Genomic DNA, 23,130 nt, shown 5'->3' with positions numbered 1-23,130 from the left:
TATAAACATGGAAATATCTACACCGCTATCTGTATAAACATGGTAATATCTACACCACCATCTACATAAACATGGAAATATCTACACCGCCATCTGCATAAACATGGAAATATCTACAATGCCATCTGTAGAAAGATGGAAATATCTACACCGCAATCTGTGTAAACATGGAAATATCTACACAAATATCTGTAAAAACATGGAGATATCTACACCGCTATCTGTATAAACATGGAAATATCTACACCGCCATCTGTATAAACATGGACATATCTACAGCGCCATCTCTATAAACATTGAAATATCTACTCTGCCATCTGTAAAAACATGGAAATATCTACACAGTCATCAGAATAAACATGGAAATATCTACACCACCATATGTATAAACATGGAAATAACTACAATACCATCTGTATACACATGGAAATATCTACACAGACATCTGTATAAGTATGGAAATATCTACACCGCCATCTGTATAAACATGGAAATATCTACACTGCCCTCTGTAGAAAGATGGAAATATCCACACCGCTATCTCTATAAATATGGAAATATCTACACCGCCATCTCTATAAACATGAAAATATCTACACTGCCATCTCCATACAGATGGAAGTATCTACTCCGCCATGTGTATAAACACAGAAATATCTACACCACCATCTGTGAAAACATGGAAATATCTACACCGCTCTCTGTATAAACATGGAAATATCTACACCGCCATCTGCATGTCCATGGAAATATCTACGCTGCCATCTGTATAAACATGGAAATATCTAAACGGCCATCTGTGTATAGATGGAAATATCAACAACGCCATCTGTACAAACATGGAAATATCTACACCGCTATCTCTATAAACATGGAAATATCTGCAGAGACATTGGTAAAACATGGAAATACCTCTACAGTCATCTGTATAAACATGGAAATATCCACAATGCCATCTGTATACACATGGAAATATCTACACAGCCATCTGTATAAACATATAAATATCTACACTGCTATCTCTTTAAACATGGAAATATCTACACCGCCATCTCTATAAACATGAAAATATCTACACTGCCATCTCCATAAACATGGAACTAACTACTCCGCCATCTGTATAAACATGGAAACATCTACACCGCCATCTGTGTGAATAAGGATATATCTACAATGCCATCTGTATAAAGATATAAATATCTGCACCGCGAGCTGTATAAACATGGAAATATCTACATCGCTATCTGTATAAACGTGGAAATACCAACACATCTATCGGTATAAACATGGAAATATCTACAACGCCATCTATATAAACATGGAAATATCTACACCGCTATCTCTATAGACATGGAAATATCTACACCGCTATCTGTATAAACATGGAAATATCTACACAGCGATCTGTATAAACATGGAAATATCTACACCGCTATCTGTATAAACATGGAAATATCTTCACCACGATCTGTATAAACAGGGAAATATCTACACCGCTATGTGTATAAACATGGTAATATCTACACCACCATCTATATAAACATGGAAATATCTACACCGCCATCTGCATAAACATGGAAATATCTACAATGCCATCTGTAGAAAGATGGATATATCTACACCGCAATCTGTGTAAACATGGAAATATCAACACCAATATCTGTAAAAACATGGAGATATCTACACCGCTATCTGTATAAACATGGAAATATCTACACCGCGATCTGTATAAACATGGACATATCTACAGCGCCATCTCTATAAACATTGAAATATCTACACTGCCATCTGTAAAAACATGGAAATATCTACACAGTCATCAGAATAAACATGGAAATATCTACACCACCATATGTATAAACATGGAAATACCTACAATACCATCTGTATACACATGGAAATATCTACACAGACATCTGTATAAGTATGGAAATATCTACACCGCCATCTCTATAAACATGAAAATATCTACACTGCCATCTCCATACAGATGGAAGTATCTACTCCGCCATGTGTATAAACACGGAAATATCTACACCACCATCTGTGAAAACATGGAAATATCTACACCGCTCTCTGTATAAACATGGAAATATCTACACCGCCATCTGCATGTCCATGGAAATATCTACGCTGCCATCTGTATAAACATGGAAATATCTACACGGCCATCTGTGTATAGATGGAAATCTCAACAACGCCATCTGTACAAACATGGAAATATCTACACCGCTATCTCTATAAACATGGAAATATCTGCAGAGACATCGGTAAAACATGGAAATACCTCTACAGTCATCTGTATAAACATGGAAATATCTACAATGCCATCTGTATACACATGGAAATATCTACACAGCCATCTGTATAAACATATAAATATCTACACTGCTATCTCTTTAAACATGGAAATATCTACACCGCCATCTCTATAAACATGAAAATATCTACACTGCCATCTCCATAAACATGGAACTAACTACTCCGCCATCTGTATAAACATGGAAACATCTACACCGCCATCTGTGTGAATAAGGATATATCTACAATGCCATCTGTATAAAGATATAAATATCTGCACCGCGAGCTGTATAAACATGGAAATATCTACATCGCTATCTGTATAAACGTGGAAATACCAACACATCTATCGGTATAAACATGGAAATATCTACAACGCCATCTATATAAACATGGAAATATCTACACCGCTATGTCTATAAACATGGAAATACCTACACCGCTATCTCTATAAACATGGAAATATCTACACCGCTATCTGTATAAACATGGAAATATCTACACAGCGATCTGTATAAACATGGAAATATCTACACCGCTATCTGTATAAACATGGAAATATCTTCACCACGATCTGTATAAACATGGAAATATCTACACCGCTATCTGTATAAACATGGTAATATCTACACCACCATCTACATAAACATGGAAATATCTACACCGCCATCTGCATAAACATGGAAATATCTACAATGCCATCTGTAGAAAGATGGAAATATCTACACCGCAATCTGTGGAAACATGGAAATATCTACACCGATATCTTTAAAAACATGGAGATATCTACACGGCTATCTGTATAAACATGGAAATATCTACACCGCGATCTGTATAAACATGGACATATCTACAGCACCATCTCTATAAACATTGAAATATCTACACTGCCATCTGTAAAAACATGGAAATATCTACACTGTCATCAGAATAAACATGGAAATATCTACACCACCATATGTATAAACATGGAAATACCTACAATACAATCTGTATACACATGGAAATATCTACACGGACATCTGTATAAGTATGGAAATATCTACACCGCCATCTGTATAAACATGGAAATAACTACACTGCCATCTGTAGAAAGATGGAAATATCCACACCGCTATCTCTATAAATATGGAAATATCTACACCGCCATCTCTATAAACATGAAAATATCTACACTGCCATCTCCATACAGATGGAAGTATTTACTCCGCCATGTGTATAAACACGGAAATATCTAAACCACCATCTGTGAAAACATGGAAATATCTACACCACTCTTTGTATAAACATGGAAATATCTACACCGCCATCTGCATGTCCATGGAAATATCTACGCTGCCATCTGTATAAACATGGAAATATCTACACGGCCATCTGTGTATAGATGGAAATATCAACAATGCCATCTGTACAAACATGGAAATATCTACACCGCTATCTCTATAAACATGGAAATATCTGCAGAGATGTCGGTAAAACATGGAAATACCTCTACAGTCATCTGTATAAACATGGAAATATCTACAATGCCATCTGTATACACATGGTAATATCTACACAGCCATCTGTATAAACATATAAATATCTACACTGCTATCTCTTTAAACATGGAAATATCTACACCGCCATCTCTATAAACATGAAAATATCTACACTGCCATCTCCATAAACTTGGAACTAACTACTCCGCCATCTGTATAAACATGGAAACATCTACACCGCCATCTGTGTGAATAAGGATATATCTACAATGCCATCGGTATAAAGATATAAATATCTGCACCGCGAGCTGTATAAACATGGAAATATCTACATCGCTATCTGTATAAACGTGGAAATACCAACACATCTATCGGTATAAACATGGAAATATCTACAACGCCATCTATATAAACATGGAAATATCTACACCGCTATGTCTATAAACATGGAAATACCTACACCGCTGTATCTATAAACATGGAAATATCTACACCGCTGTCTGTATAAACATGGAAATATCTACACAGCGATCTGTATAAACATGGAAATATCTACACCGCTATCTGTATAAACATGGAAATATCTTCACCACGATCTGTATAAACATGGAAATATCTACACCGCTATCTGTATAAACATGGTAATATCTACACCACCATCTATATAAACATGGAAATATCTACACCGCCATCTGCATAAACATGGAAATATCTACAATGCCATCTGTAGAAAGATGGAAATATCTACACCGCAATCTGTGTAAACATGGAAATATCTACACAGATATCTGTAAAAACATGGAGATATCTGCACCGCTATCTGTATAAACATGGAAATATCTGCACCGCGATCTGTATAAACATGGACATATCTACAGCGCCATCTCTATAAACATTGAAATATCTACACTGCCATCTGTAAAAACATTGAAATATCTACACAGTCATCAGAATAAACATGGAAATATCTACACCACCATATGTATAAACATGGAAATACCTACAATACCATCTGTATACACATGGAAATATCTACACAGACATCTGTATAAGTATGGAAATATCTACACCGCCATCTGTATAAACATGCAAATATCTACACTGCCATCTGTAGAAAGATGGAAATATCCACACCGCTATCTCTATAAATATGGAAATATCTACACCGCCATCTCTATAAACATGAAAATATCTACACTGCCATCTCCATACAGATGGAAGTATCTACTCCGCCATGTGTATAAACACGGAAATATCTACACCACCATCTGTGAAAACATGGAAATATCTACACCGCTCTCTGTATAAACATGGAAATATCTACACCGCCATCTGCATGTCCATGGAAATATCTACGCTGCCATCTGTATAAACATGGAAATATCTACACGGCCATCTGTGTATAGATGGAAATATCAACAACGCCATCTGTACAAACATGGAAATATCTACACCGCTATCTCTATAAACATGGAAATATCTGCAGAGACATCGGTAAAACATGGAAATACCTCTACAGTCATCTGTATAAACATGGAAATATCTACAATGCCATCTGTATACACATGGAAATATCTACACAGCCATCTGTATAAACATATAAATATCTACACTGCTATCTCTTTAAACATGGAAATATCTACACCGCCATCTCTATAAACATGAAAATATCTACACTGCCATCTCCATAAACATGGAACTAACTACTCCGCCATCTGTATATACATGGAAACATCTACACCGCCATCTGTGTGAATAAGGATATATCTACAATGCCATCTGTATAAAGATATAAATATCTGCACCGCGAGCTGTATAAACATGGAAATATCTGCATCGCTATCTGTATAAACGTGGAAATACCAACACATCTATCGGTATAAACATGGAAATATCTACAACGCCATCTATATAAACATGGAAATATCTACACCGCTATGTCTATAAACATGGAAATACCTACACCGCTATCTCTATAAACATGGAAATATCTACACCGCTATCTGTATAAACATGGAAATATCTACACAGCGATCTGTATAAACATGGAAATATCTACACCGATATCTGTATAAACATGGAAATATCTTCACCACGATCTGTATAAACATGGAAATATCTACACCGCTATCTGTATAAACATGGTAATATCTACACCACCATCTACATAAACATGGAAATATCTACACCGCCATCTGCATAAACATGGAAATATCTACAATGCCATCTGTAGAAAGATGGAAATATCTACACCGCAATCTGTGTAAACATGGAAATATCTACACCGATATCTTTAAAAACATGGAGATATCTACACGGCTATCTGTATAAACATGGAAATATCTACACCGCGATCTGTATAAACATGGACATATCTACAGCACCATCTCTATAAACATTGAAATATCTACACTGCCATCTGTAAAAACATGGAAATATCTACACTGTCATCAGAATAAACATGGAAATATCTACACCACCATATGTATAAACATGGAAATACCTACAATACCATCTGTATACACATGGAAATATCTACACGGACATCTGTATAAGTATGGAAATATCTACACCGCCATCTGTATAAACATGGAAATAACTACACTGCCATCTGTAGAAAGATGGAAATATCCACACCGCTATCTCTATAAATATGGAAATATCTACACCGCCATCTCTATAAACATGAAAATATCTACACTGCCATCTCCATACAGATGGAAGTATTTACTCCGCCATGTGTATAAACACGGAAATATCTAAACCACCATCTGTGAAAACATGGAAATATCTACACCGCTCTTTGTATAAACATGGAAATATCTACACCGCCATCTGCATGTCCATGGAAATATCTACGCTGCCATCTGTATAAACATGGAAATATCTACACGGCCATCTGTGTATAGATGGAAATATCAACAACGCCATCTGTACAAACATGGAAATATCTACACCGCTATCTCTATAAACATGGAAATATCTGCAGAGATGTCGGTAAAACATGGAAATACCTCTACAGTCATCTGTATAAACATGGAAATATCTACAATGCCATCTGTATACACATGGTAATATCTACACAGCCATCTGTATAAACATATAAATATCTACACTGCTATCTCTTTAAACATGGAAATATCTACACCGCCATCTCTATAAACATGAAAATATCTACACTGCCATCTCCATAAACTTGGAACTAACTACTCCGCCATCTGTATAAACATGGAAACATCTACACCGCCATCTGTGTGAATAAGGATATATCTACAATGCCATCGGTATAAAGATATAAATATCTGCACCGCGAGCTGTATAAACATGGAAATATCTACATCGCTATCTGTATAAACGTGGAAATACCAACACATCTATCGGTATAAACATGGAAATATCTACAACGCCATCTATATAAACATGGAAATATCTACACCGCTATGTCTATAAACATGGAAATACCTACACCGCTGTATCTATAAACATGGAAATATCTACACAGCGATCTGTATAAACATGGAAATATCTACACCGCTATCTGTATAAACATGGAAATATCTTCACCACGATCTGTATAAACATGGAAATATCTACACCGCTATCTGTATAAACATGGTAATATCTACACCACCATCTATATAAACATGGAAATATCTACACCGCCATCTGCATAAACATGGAAATATCTACAATGCCATCTGTAGAAAGATGGAAATATCTACACCGCAATCTGTGTAAACATGGAAATATCTACACCGATATCTGTAAAAACATGGAGATATCTGCACCGCTATCTGTATAAACATGGAAATATCTACACCGCGATCTGTATAAACATGGACATATCTACAGCGCCATCTCTATAAACATTGAAATATCTACACTGCCATCTGTAAAAACATGGAAATATCTACACAGTCATCAGAATAAACATGGAAATACCTACACCACCATATGTATAAACATGGAAATACCTACAATACCATCTGTATACACATGGAAATATCTACACAGACATCTGTATAAGTATGGAAATATCTACACCGCCATCTGTATAAACATGGAAATATCTACACTGCCATCTGTAGAAAGATGGAAATATCCACACCGCTATCTCTATAAATATGGAAATATCTACACCGCCATCTCTATAAACATGAAAATATCTACACTGCCATCTCCATACAGATGGAAGTATCTACTCCTCCATGTTTATAAACACGGAAATATCTACACCACCATCTGTGAAAACATGGAAATAACTACACCGCTCTCTGTATAAACATGGAAATATCTACACCGCCATCTGCATGTCCATGGAAATATCTACGCTGCCATCTGTATAAACATGGAAATATCTACACGGCCATCTGTGTATAGATGGAAATATCAACAACGCCATCTGTACAAACATGGAAATATCTACACCGCTATCTCTATAAACATGGAAATATCTGCAGAGACATTGGTAAAACATGGAAATACCTCTACAGTCATCTGTATAAACATGGAAATATCTACAATGCCATCTGTATACACATGGAAATATCTACACAGCCATCTGTATAAACATATAAATATCTACACTGCTATCTCTTTAAACATGGAAATATCTACACCGCCATCTCTATAAACATGAAAATATCTACACTGCCATCTCCATAAACATGGAACTAACTACTCCGCCATCTGTATAAACATGGAAACATCTACACCGCCATCTGTGTGAATAAGGATATATCTACAATGCCATCTGTATAAAGATATAAATATCTGCACCGCGAGCTGTATAAACATGGAAATATCTACATCGCTATCTGTATAAACGTGGAAATACCAACACATCTATCGGTATAAACATGGAAATATCTACAACGCCATCTATATAAACATGGAAATATCTACACCGCTATCTCTATAAACATGGAAATATCTACACCGCTATCTGTATAAACATGGAAATATCTACACAGCGATCTGTATAAACATGGAAATATCTACACCGCTATCTGTATAAACATGGAAATATCTTCACCACGATCTGTATAAACATGGAAATATCTACACCGCTATGTGTATAAACATGGTAATATCTACACCACCATCTATATAAACATGGAAATATCTACACCGCCATCTGCATAAACATGGAAATATCTACAATGCCATCTGTAGAAAGATGGAAATATCTACACCGCAATCTGTGTAAACATGGAAATATCTACACCGATATCTGTAAAAACATGGAGATATCTACACCGCTATCTGTATAAACATGGAAATATCTACACCGCGATCTGTATAAACATGGACATATCTACAGCGCCATCTCTATAAACATTGAAATATCTACACTGCCATCTGTAAAAACATGGAAATATCTACACAGTCATCAGAATAAACATGGAAATATCTACACCACCATATGTATAAACATGGAAATACCTACAATACCATCTGTATACACATGGAAATATCTACACAGACATCTGTATAAGTATGGAAATATCTACACCGCCATCTGTATAAACATGGAAATATCTACACTGCCATCTGTAGAAAGATGGAAATATCCACACCGCTATCTCTATAAATATGGAAATATCTACACCGCCATCTCTATAAACATGAAAATATCTACACTGCCATCTCCATACAGATGGAAGTATCTACTCCGCCATGTGTATAAACACGGAAATATCTACACCACCATCTGTGAAAACATGGAAATATCTACACCGCTCTCTGTATAAACATGGAAATATCTACACCGCCATCTGCATGTCCATGGAAATATCTACGCTGCCATCTGTATAAACATGGAAATATCTACACGGCCATCTGTGTATAGATGGAAATATCAACAACGCCATCTGTACAAACATGGAAATATCTACACCGCTATCTCTATAAACATGGAAATATCTGCAGAGACATTGGTAAAACATGGAAATACCTCTACAGTCATCTGTATAAACATGGAAATATCTACAATGCCATCTGTATACACATGGAAATATCTACACAGCCATCTGTATAAACATATAAATATCTACACTGCTATCTCTTTAAACATGGAAATATCTACACCGCCATCTCTATAAACATGAAAATATCTACACTGCCATCTCCATAAACATGGAACTAACTACTCCGCCATCTGTATAAACATGGAAACATCTACACCGCCATCTGTGTGAATAAGGATATATCTACAATGCCATCTGTATAAAGATATAAATATCTGCACCGTGAGCTGTATAAACATGGAAATATCTACATCGCTATCTGTATAAACGTGGAAATACCAACACATCTATCGGTATAAACATGGAAATATCTACAACGCCATCTATATAAACATGGAAATATCTACACCGCTATGTCTATAAACATGGAAATACCTACACCGCTGTATCTATAAACATGGAAATATCTACACCGCTGTCTGTATAAACATGGAAATAACTACACAGCGATCTGTATAAACATGGAAATATCTACACCGCTATCTGTATAAACATGGAAATATCTTCACCACGATCTGTATAAACATGGAAATATCTACACCGCTATCTGTATAAACATGGTAATATCTACACCACCATCTATATAAACATGGAAATATCTACACCGCCATCTGCATAAACATGGAAATATCTACAATGCCATCTGTAGAAAGATGGAAATATCTACACCGCAATCTGTGTAAACATGGAAATATCTACACCGATATCTGTAAAAACATGGAGATATCTACACCGCTATCTGTATAAACATGGAAATATCTACACCGCGATCTGTATAAACATGGACATATCTACAGCGCCATCTCTATAAACATTGAAATATCTACACTGCCATCTGTAAAAACATGGAAATATCTACACAGTCATCAGAATAAACATGGAAATATCTACACCACCATATGTATAAACATGGAAATACCTACAATACCATCTGTATACACATGGAAATATCTACACAGACATCTGTATAAGTATGGAAATATCTACACCGCCATCTGTATAAACATGGAAATATCTACACTGCCATCTGTAGAAAGATGGAAATATCCACACCGCTATCTCTATAAATATGGAAATATCTACACCGCCATCTCTATAAACATGAAAATATCTACACTGCCATCTCCATACAGATGGAAGTATCTACTCCGCCATGTGTATAAACACAGAAATATCTACACCACCATCTGTGAAAACATGGAAATATCTACACCGCTCTCTGTATAAACATGGAAATATCTACACCGCCATCTGCATGTCCATGGAAATATCTACGCTGCCATCTGTATAAACATGGAAATATCTACACGGCCATCTGTGTATAGATAGAAATATCAACAACGCCATCTGTACAAACATGGAAATATCTACACCGCTATCTCTATAAACATGGAAATATCTGCAGAGACGTCGGTAAAACATGGAAATACCTCTACAGTCATCTGTATAAACATGGAAATATCTACAATGCCATCTGTATACACATGGAAATATCTACACAGCCATCTGTATAAACATATAAATATCTACACTGCTATCTCTTTAAACATGGAAATATCTACACCGCCATCTCTATAAACATGAAAATATCTACACTGCCATCTCCATAAACATGGAACTAACTACTCCGCCATCTGTATAAACATGGAAACATCTACACCGCCATCTGTGTGAATAAGGATATATCTACAATGCCATCTGTATAAAGATATAAATATCTGCACCGCGAGCTGTATAAACATGGAAATATCTACATCGCTATCTGTATAAACGTGGAAATACCAACACATCTATCGGTATAAACACGGAAATATCTACAACGCCATCTATATAAACATGGAAATATCTACACCGCTATGTCTATAAACATGGAAATAACTACACCGCTATCTCTATAAACATGGAAATATCTACACCGCTATCTGTATAAACATGGAAATATCTACACAGCGATCTGTATAAACATGGAAATATCTACACCGCTATCTGTATAAACATGGAAATATCTTCACCACGATCTGTATAAACATGGAAATATCTACACCGCTATCTGTATAAACATGGTAATATCTACACCACCATCTATATAAACATGGAAATAGCTACACCGCCATCTGCATAAACATGGAAATATCTACAATGCCATCTGTAGAATGATGGAAATATCTACACCGCAATCTGTGTAAACATGGAAATATCTACACCGATATCTGTAAAAACATGGAGATATCTACACCGCTATCTGCATAAACATGGAAATAACTACACGGCGATCTGTATAAACATGGACATATCTACAGCGCCATCTCTATAAACATTGAAATATCTACACTGCCATCTGTAAAAACATGGAAATATCTACACAGTCATCAGAATAAACATGGAAATATCTACACCACCATATGTATAAACATGGAAATACCTACAATACCATCTGTATACACATGGAAATATCTACACAGACATCTGTATAAGTATGGAAATATCTACACCGCCATCTGTATAAACATGGAAATATCTACACTGCCATCTGTAGAAAGATGGAAATATCCACACCGCTGTCTCTATAAATATGGAAATATCTACACCGCCATCTCTATAAACATGAAAATATCTACACTGCCATCTCCATACAGATGGAAGTATCTACTCCGCCATGTGTATAAACACAGAAATATCTACACCACCATCTGTGAAAACATGGAAATATCTACACCGCTCTCTGTATAAACATGGAAATATCTACACCGCCATCTGCATGTCCATGGAAATATCTACGCTGCCATCTGTATAAACATGGAAATATCTACACGGCCATCTGTGTATAGATAGAAATATCAACAACGCCATCTGTACAAACATGGAAATATCTACACCGCTATCTCTATAAACATGGAAATATCTGCAGAGACATCGGTAAAACATGGAAATACCTCTACAGTCATCTGTATAAACATGGAAATATCTACAATGCCATCTGTATACACATGGAAATATCTACACAGCCATCTGTATAAACATATAAATATCTACACTGCTATCTCTTTAAACATGGAAATATCTACACCGCCATCTCTATAAACATGAAAATATCTACACTGCCATCTCCATAAACATGGAACTAACTACTCCGCCATCTGTATAAACATGGAAACATCTACACCGCCATCTGTGTGAATAAGGATATATCTACAATGCCATCTGTATAAAGATATAAATATCTGCACCGCGAGCTGTATAAACATGGAAATATCTACATCGCTATCTGTATAAACATGGAAATACCAACACATCTATCGGTATAAACACGGAAATATCTACAACGCCATCTATATAAACATGGAAATATCTACACCGCTATGTCTATAAACATGGAAATAACTACACCGCTATCTCTATAAACATGGAAATATCTACACCGCTATCTGTATAAACATGGAAATATCTACACAGCGATCTGTATAAACATGGAAATATCTACACCGCTATCTGTATAAACATGGAAATATCTTCACCACGATCTGTATAAACATGGAAATATCTACACCGCTATCTGTATAAACATGGTAATATCTACAGCACCATCTATATAAACATGGAAATAGCTACACCGCCATCTGCATAAACATGGAAATATCTACAATGCCATCTGTAGAATGATGGAAATATCTACACCGCAATCTGTGTAAACATGGAAATATCTACACCGATATCTGTAAAAACATGGAGATATCTACACCGCTATCTGCATAAACATGGAAATAACTACACGGCGATCTGTATAAACATGGACATATCTACAGCGCCATCTCTATAAACATTGAAATATCTACACTGCCATCTGTAAAAACATGGAAATATCTACACAGTCATCAGAATAAACATGGAAATATCTACACCACCATATGTATAAACATGGAAATACCTACAATACCATCTGTATACACATGGAAATATCTACACAGACATCTGTATAAGTATGGAAATATCTACACCGCCATCTGTATAAACATGGAAATATCTACACTGCCATCTGTAGAAAGATGGAAATATCCACACTGCTGTCTCTATAAATATGGAAATATCTACACCGCCATCTCTATAAACATGAAAATATCTACACTGCCATCTCCATACAGATGGAAGTATCTACTCCGCCATGTGTATAAACACGGAAATATCTACACCACCATCTGTGAAAACATGGAAATATCTACACCGCTCTCTGTATAAACATGGAAATATCTACACCGCCATCTGCATGTCCATGGAAATATCTACGCTGCCATCTGTATAAACATGGAAATATCTACACGGCCATCTGTGTATAGATGGAAATATCAACAACGCCATCTGTACAAACATGGAAATATCTACACCGCTATCTCTATAAACATGTTAATATCTGCAGAGACATCGGTAAAACATGGAAATACCTCTACAGTCATCTGTATAAACATGGAAATATCTACAATGCCATCTGTATACACATGGAAATATCTACACAGCCATCTGTATAAACATATAAATATCTACACTGCTATCTCTTTAAACATGGAAATATCTACACCGCCATCTCTATAAACATGAAAATATCTACACTGCCATCTCCATAAACATGGAACTAACTACTCCGCCATCTGTATAAACATGGAAACATCTACACCGCCATCTGTGTGAATAAGGATATATCTACAATGCCATCTGTATAAAGATATAAATATCTGCACCGCGAGCTGTATAAACATGGAAATATCTACATCGCTATCTGTATAAACGTGGAAATACCAACACATCTATCGGTATAAACATGGAAATATCTACAACGCCATCTATATAAACATGGAAATATCTAAACCGCTATGTCTATAAACATGGAAATACCTACACCGCTATCTCTATAAACATGGAAATATCTACACCGCTATCTGTATAAACATGGAAATATCTACACAGCGATCTGTATAAACATGGAAACATCTACACCGCTATCTGTATAAACATGGAAATATCTTCACCACGATCTGTATAAACATGGAAATATCTACACCGCTATCTGTATAAACATGGTAATATCTACACCACCATCTACATAAACATGGAAATATCTACACCGCCATCTGCATAAACATGGAAATATCTACAATGCCATATGTAGAAAGATGGAAATATCTACACCGCAATCTGTGTAAACATGGAAATATCTACACCAATATCTGTAAAAACATGGAGATATCTACACCGCTATCTGTATAAACATGGAAATATCTACACCGCGATCTGTATAAACATGGACATATCTACAGCGCCATCTCTATAAACATTGAAATATCTACTCTGCCATCTGTAAAAACATGGAAATATCTACACAGTCATCAGAATAAACATGGAAATATCTACACCACCATATGTATAAACATGGAAATAACTACAATACCATCTGTATACACATGGAAATATCTACACAGACATCTGTATAAGTATGGAAATATCTACACCGCCATCTGTATAAACATGGAAATATCTACACTGCCATCTGTAGAAAGATGGAAATATCCACACCGCTATCTCTATAAATATGGAAATATCTACACCGCCATCTCTATAAACATGAAAATATCTACACTGCCATCTCCATACAGATGGAAGTATCTACTCCGCCATGTGTATAAACACAGAAATATCTACACCACCATCTGTGAAAACATGGAAATATCTACACCGCTCTCTGTATAAACATGGAAATATCTACACCGCCATCTGCATGTCCATGGAAATATCTACGCTGCCATCTGTATAAACATGGAAATATCTACACGGCCATCTGTGTATAGATGGAAATATCAACAACGCCATCTGTACAAACATGGAAATATCTACACCGCTATCTCTATAAACATGGAAATATCTGCAGAGACATTGGTAAAACATGGAAATACCTCTACAGTCATCTGTATAAACATGGAAATATCTACAATGCCATCTGTATACACATGGAAATATCTACACAGCCATCTGTATAAACATATAAATATCTACACTGCTATCTCTTTAAACATGGAAATATCTACACCGCCATCTCTATAAACATGAAAATATCTACACTGCCATCTCCATAAACATGGAACTAACTACTCCGCCATCTGTATAAACATGGAAACATCTACACCGCCATCTGTGTGAATAAGGATATATCTACAATGCCATCTGTATAAAGATATAAATATCTGCACCGCGAGCTGTATAAACATGGAAATATCTACATCGCTATCTGTATAAACGTGGAAATACCAACACATCTATCGGTATAAACATGGAAATATCTACAACGCCATCTATATAAACATGGAAATATCTACACCGCTATCTCTATAAACATGGAAATATCTACACCGCTATCTGTATAAACATGGAAATATCTACACAGCGATCTGTATAAACATGGAAATATCTACACCGCTATCTGTATAAACATGGAAATATCTTCACCACGATCTGTATAAACAGGGAAATATCTACACCGCTATGTGTATAAACATGGTAATATCTACACCACCATCTATATAAACATGGAAATATCTACACCGCCATCTGCATAAACATGGAAATATCTACAATGCCATCTGTAGAAAGATGGAAATATCTACACCGCAATCTGTGTAAACATGGAAATATCTACACCGATATCTGTAAAAACATGGAGATATCTACACCGCTATCTGTATAAGCATGGAAATATCTACACCGCGGTCTGTATAAACATGGACATATCTACAGCGCCATCTCTATAAACATTGAAATATCTACACTGCCATCTGTAAAAACATGGAAATATCTACACAGTCATCAGAATAAACATGGAAATATCTACACCACCATATGTATAAACATGGAAATACCTACAATACCATCTGTATACACATGGAAATATCTACACAGACATCTGTATAAGTATGGAAATATCTACACCGCCATCTGTATAAACATGCAAATATCTACACTGCCATCTGTAGAAAGATGGAAATATCCACACCGCTATCTCTATAAATATGGAAATATCTACACCGCCATCTCTATAAACATGAAAATATCTACACTGCCATCTCCATACAGATGGAAGTATCTACTCCGCCATGTGTATAAACACGGAAATATCTACACCACCATCTGTGAAAACATGGAAATATCTACACCGCTCTCTGTATAAACATGGAAATATCTACACCGCCATCTGCATGTCCATGGAAATATCTACGCTGCCATCTGTATAAACATGGAAATATCTACACGGCCATCTGTGTATAGATGGAAATATCAACAACGCCATCTGTACAAACATGGAAATATCTACACCGCTATCTCTATAAACATGGAAATATCTGCAGAGACATCGGTAAAACATGGAAATACCTCTACAGTCATCTGTATAAACATGGAAATATCTACAATGCCATCTGTATACACATGGAAATATCTACACAGCCATCTGTATAAACATATAAATATCTACACTGCTATCTCTTTAAACATGGAAATATCTACACCGCCATCTCTATAAACATGAAAATATCTACACTGCCATCTCCATAAAGATGGAACTAACTACTCCGCCATCTGTATAAACATGGAGACATCTACACCGCCATCTGTGTGAATAAGGATATATCTACAATGCCATCTGTATAAAGATATAAATATCTGCACCGCGAGCTGTATAAACATGGAAATATCTACATCGCTATCTGTATAAACGTGGAAATACCAACACATCTATCGGTATAAACATGGAAATATCTACAACGCCATCTATATAAACATGGAAATATCTACACCGCTATGTCTATAAACATGGAAATACCTACACCGCTATCTCTATAAACATGGAAATATCTACACCGCTATCTGTATAAACATGGAAATATCTACACAGCGATCTGTATAAACATGGAAATATCTACACCGCTATCTGTATAAACATGGAAATATCTTCACCACGATCTGTATAAACATGGAAATATCTACACCGCTATCTGTATAAACATGGTAATATCTACACCACCATCTACATAAACATGGAAATATCTACACCGCCATCTGCATAAACATGGAAATATCTACAATGCCATCTGTAGAAAGATGGAAATATCTACACCGCAATCTGTGTAAACATGGAAATATCTACACCGATATCTGTAAAAACATGGAGATATCTACACCGCTATCTGTATAAACATGGAAATATCTACACCGCGATCTGTATAAACATGGACATATCTACAGCGCCATCTCTATAAACATTAAAATATCTACACTGCCATCTGTAAAAACATGGAAATATCTACACAGTCATCAGAATAAACATGGAAATATCTACACCACCATATGTATAAACATGGAAATTCTACAACGCCATCTATATAAACATGGAAATATCTGCACCGCTATGTCTATAAACATGGAAATACCTACACCGCTATCTCTATAAACATGGAAATATCTACACCGCTATCTGTATAAACATGGAAATATCTACAAAGCTATCTGTATAAACATGGAAATATCTACACCGCTATCTGTATAAACATGGAAATATCTACACCACCATATGTATAAACATGGAAATACCTACAATACCATCTGTATAAACATGGAAATATCTACACAGACATCTGTATAAGTATGGAAATATCTACACCGCCATCTGTATAAACATGGAAATATCTACACTGCCATCTGTTGAAAGATGGAAATATCTACACCGCTATCTCTATAAATATCGAAATATCTACACCGCCATCTCTATAGACATGAAAATATCTACACTGCCATCTCCATAAAGATGGAAGTATCTACCCCGCCATGTGAATAAACACGGAAATATCTACACCACCATCTGTGAAAACATGGAAATATCTACAGCGCTATCTGTATAAAGATGGAAATATCTACACCGCCATCTGCATGTCCATGGAAATATCTACGCTGCCATCTTTATAAACATGGAAATATCTACACGGCCATCTGTGTATAGATGGAAATATCAACAACGCCATCTGTACAAACATGGAAATATCTACACCGCTATCTGTATAAACATGGAAATATCTACACCGCAATCAGTATAAACATGGAAATATCTACACCGCGATCTGTATAAACATGGAAATATCTACACCGCGATCTGTATAAACATGGAAATATCTTCACCACAATCTGTATAAACATGGAAATATCTACACCGCTATCTGTATAAACATGGTAATAACTACACCACCATCTATATAAACATGGAAATAGCTACACCGCCATCTGCATAAACATGGAAATATCTACAATGCCATCTGTAGAAAGATGGAAATATCTACACCGCAATCTGTGTAAACATGGAAATATCTACACCGCTATCTGTATAAACATGGAAATATCTACACCGCCATCTGCATGTCCATGGAAATATCTACGCTGCCATCTGTATAAACATGGAAATATCTACACGGCCATCTGTGTATAGATGGAAATATCAACAACCCCATCCGTACAAACATGGAAATATCTACACCGCTATCTCTATAAAGATGGAAATATCTGCACAGCCACCTGTAAAACATGGAAATACCTCTACAGTCATCTGTACAAACATGGAAATATCTACAATGCCATCTGTATTCACATGGAAATATCTACACAGCCATCTGTATAGACATAGAAATATCTACACTGCTATATCTATAAACATGGAAATATCTACACCGCCATCTCTATAAACATGAAAATATCTACACTGCCATCTCCATAAACATGGAACTAACTACTCCGCCATCTGTATAAACATGGAAACATCTACACCGCCATCTGTGTGAATAAGGAAATATCTACAATGCCATCTGTATAAAGATATAAATATCTGCACTGCGAGCTGTATAAACATGGAAATATCTACATCGCTATCTTTATAAACGTGGAAATACCAACACATCTATCGGTATAAACATGGAAATATCTTCAACGCCGTCTATATAAACATGAAAATATCTACACCGCTATGTCTATAAACATGGAAATACCTACACCGCTATCTCTATAAACATGGAAATATCTACACCGCTATCTGTATAAACATGGAAATATCAACACCGCTATCTGTATAAACATGGAAATAACTACACCGTGATCTGTATAAACATGGAAATATCTACACCGCTATCTCTATAAAGATGGAAATATCTGCACAGCCATCTGTAAAACATGGAAATACCTCTACAGTCATCTGTATAAACATGGAAATATCTACAATGCCATCTGTATTCACATGGAAATATCTACACAGCCATCTGTATAGACATAGAAATACCTACACTGCTATCTCTATAAACATGGAAATATCTACACCGCCATCTCTATAAACATGAAAATATCTACACTGCCATCTCCATAAACATGGAACTAACTACTCCGCCATCTGTATAAACATGGAAACATCTACACCGCCATCTGTGTGAATAAGGAAATATCTACAATGCCATCTGTATAAAGATATAAATATCTGCACTGCGAGCTGTATAAACATGGAAATATCTACATCGCTATCTTTATAAACGTGGAAATACCAACACATCTATTGGTATAAACATGGAAATATCTTCAACGCCATCTATATAAACATGGAAATATCTACACCTCTATGTCTATAAACATGGAAATACCTACACTGCTATCTCTATAAACATGGAAATATCTACACCGCTATCTGTATAAACATGGAAATATCAACACCGCTATCTGTATAAACATGGAAATAACTACACCGTGATCTGTATAAACATGGAAATATCTACACCGCTATCTCTATAAAGATGGAAATATCTGCACAGCCATCTGTAAAACATGGAAATACCTCTACAGTCATCTGTATAAACATGGAAATATCTACAATGCCATCTGTATTCACATGGAAATATCTACACAGCCATCTGTATAGACATAGAAATATCTACACTGCTATCTCTATAAACATGGAAATATCTACACCGCCATCTCTATAAACATGAAAATATCTACACTGCCATCTCCATAAACATGGAACTAACTACTCCGCCATCTGTATGAACATGGAAACATCTACACCGCCACCTGTGTGAATTAGGAAATATCTACAATGCCATCTGTATAAAGATATAAATATCTGCACTGCGAGCTGTATAAACATGGAAATATCTACATCGCTATCTTTATAAACGTGGAAATACCAACAGATCTATCGGTATAAACATGGAAATATCTTCAACGCCATCTATATAAACATGGAAATATCTACACCGCTATGTCTATAAACATGGAAATACCTACACCGCTATCTCTATAAACATGGAAATATCTACACCGCTATCTGTATAAACATGGAAATATCTACACAGCGATCTGTATAAACATGGAAATATCTACACCGCTATCTGTATAAACATGGAAATATCTTCACCACGATCTGTATAAACATGGAAATATCTACACCGCTATCTGTATAAACATGGTAATATCTACACCACCATCTATATAAACATGGAAATATCTACACCGCCATCTGCATAAACATGGAAATATCTACAATGCCATCTGTAGAATGATGGAAATATCTACACCGCAATCTGTGTAAACATGGAAATATCTACACCGATATCTGTAAAAACATGGAGATATCTACACCGCTATCTGTATAAACATGGAAATAACTACACGGCGATCTGTATAAACATGGACATATCTACAGCGCCATCTCTATAAACATTGAAATATCTACACTGCCATCTGTAAAAACATGGAAATATCTACACAGTCATCAGAATAAACATGGAAATATCTACACCACCATATGTATAAACATGGAAATACCTACAATACCATCTGTATACACATGGAAATATCTACACAGACATCTGTATAAGTATGGAAATATCTACACCGCCATCTGTATAAACATGGAAATATCTACACTGCCATCTGTAGAAAGATGGAAATATCCACATCGCTATCTCTATAAATATGGAAATATCTACACCGCCATCTCTATAAACATGAAAATATCTACACTGCCATCTCCATACAGATGGAAGTATCTACTCCGCCATGTGTATAAACACGGAAATATCTACACCACCATCTGTGAAAACATGGAAATATCTACACCGCTCTCTGTATAAACATGGAAATATCTACACCGCCATCTGCATGTCCATGGAAATATCTACGCTGCCATCTGCATAAACATGGAAATATCTACACGGCCATCTGTGTATAGATGGAAATATCAACAACGCCATCTGTACAAACATGGAAATATCTACACCGCTATCTCTATAAAGATGGAAATATCTGCACAGCCATCTGTAAAACATGGAAATACCTCTACAGTCATCTGTATAAACATGGAAATATCTACAATGCCATCTGTATTCACATGGAAATATCTACACAGCCATCTGTATAGACATAGAAATACCTACACTGCTATCTCTTTAAACATGGAAATATCTACACCGCCATCTCTATAAACATGAAAATATCTACACTGCCATCTCCATAAACATGGAACTAACTACTCCGCCATCTGTATAAACATGGAAACATCTACACCGCCATCTGTGTGAATAAGGATATATCTACAATGCCATCTGTATAAAGATATAAATATCTGCACCGCGAGCTGTATAAATATGGAAATATCTACATCGCTATCTGTATAAACGTGTAAATACCAACACATCTATCGGTATAAACATGGAAATATCTACAACGCCATCTATATAAACATGGAAATATCTACAACGCTATCTCTATAAACATGGAAATATCTACACCGCTATCTGTATAAACATGGAAATATCTACACAGCGATCTGTATAAACATGGAAATATGTACACCGCTATCTGTATAAACATGGAAATATCTTCACCACGATCTGTATAAACATGGAAATATCTACACCGCTATGTGTATAAACATGGTAATATCTACACCACCATCTATATAAACATGGAAATATCTACACCGCCATCTGCATAAACATGGAAATATCTACAATGCCATCTGTAGAAAGATGGAAATATCTACACCGCAATCTGTGTAAACATGGAAATATCTACACCGATATCTGTAAAAACATGGAGATATCTACACCGCTATCTGTTTAAACATGGAAATATCTACACGGCGATCTGTAAAAACATGGACATATCTACAGCGCCATCTCTATAAACATTGAAATATCTACACTGCCATCTGTAAAAACATGGAAATATCTACACAGTCATCAGAATAAACATGG

The sequence above is a fragment of the Pan paniscus genome, chromosome 20 (genome assembly GCF_029289425.2).
Source record: "Pan paniscus chromosome 20, NHGRI_mPanPan1-v2.0_pri, whole genome shotgun sequence".
Classification (NCBI taxonomy): Eukaryota; Metazoa; Chordata; class Mammalia; order Primates; family Hominidae; genus Pan; species Pan paniscus.
The sequence above is the reverse complement of the archived record's forward strand: the minus strand, read 5'-3'. Positions refer to the sequence as shown.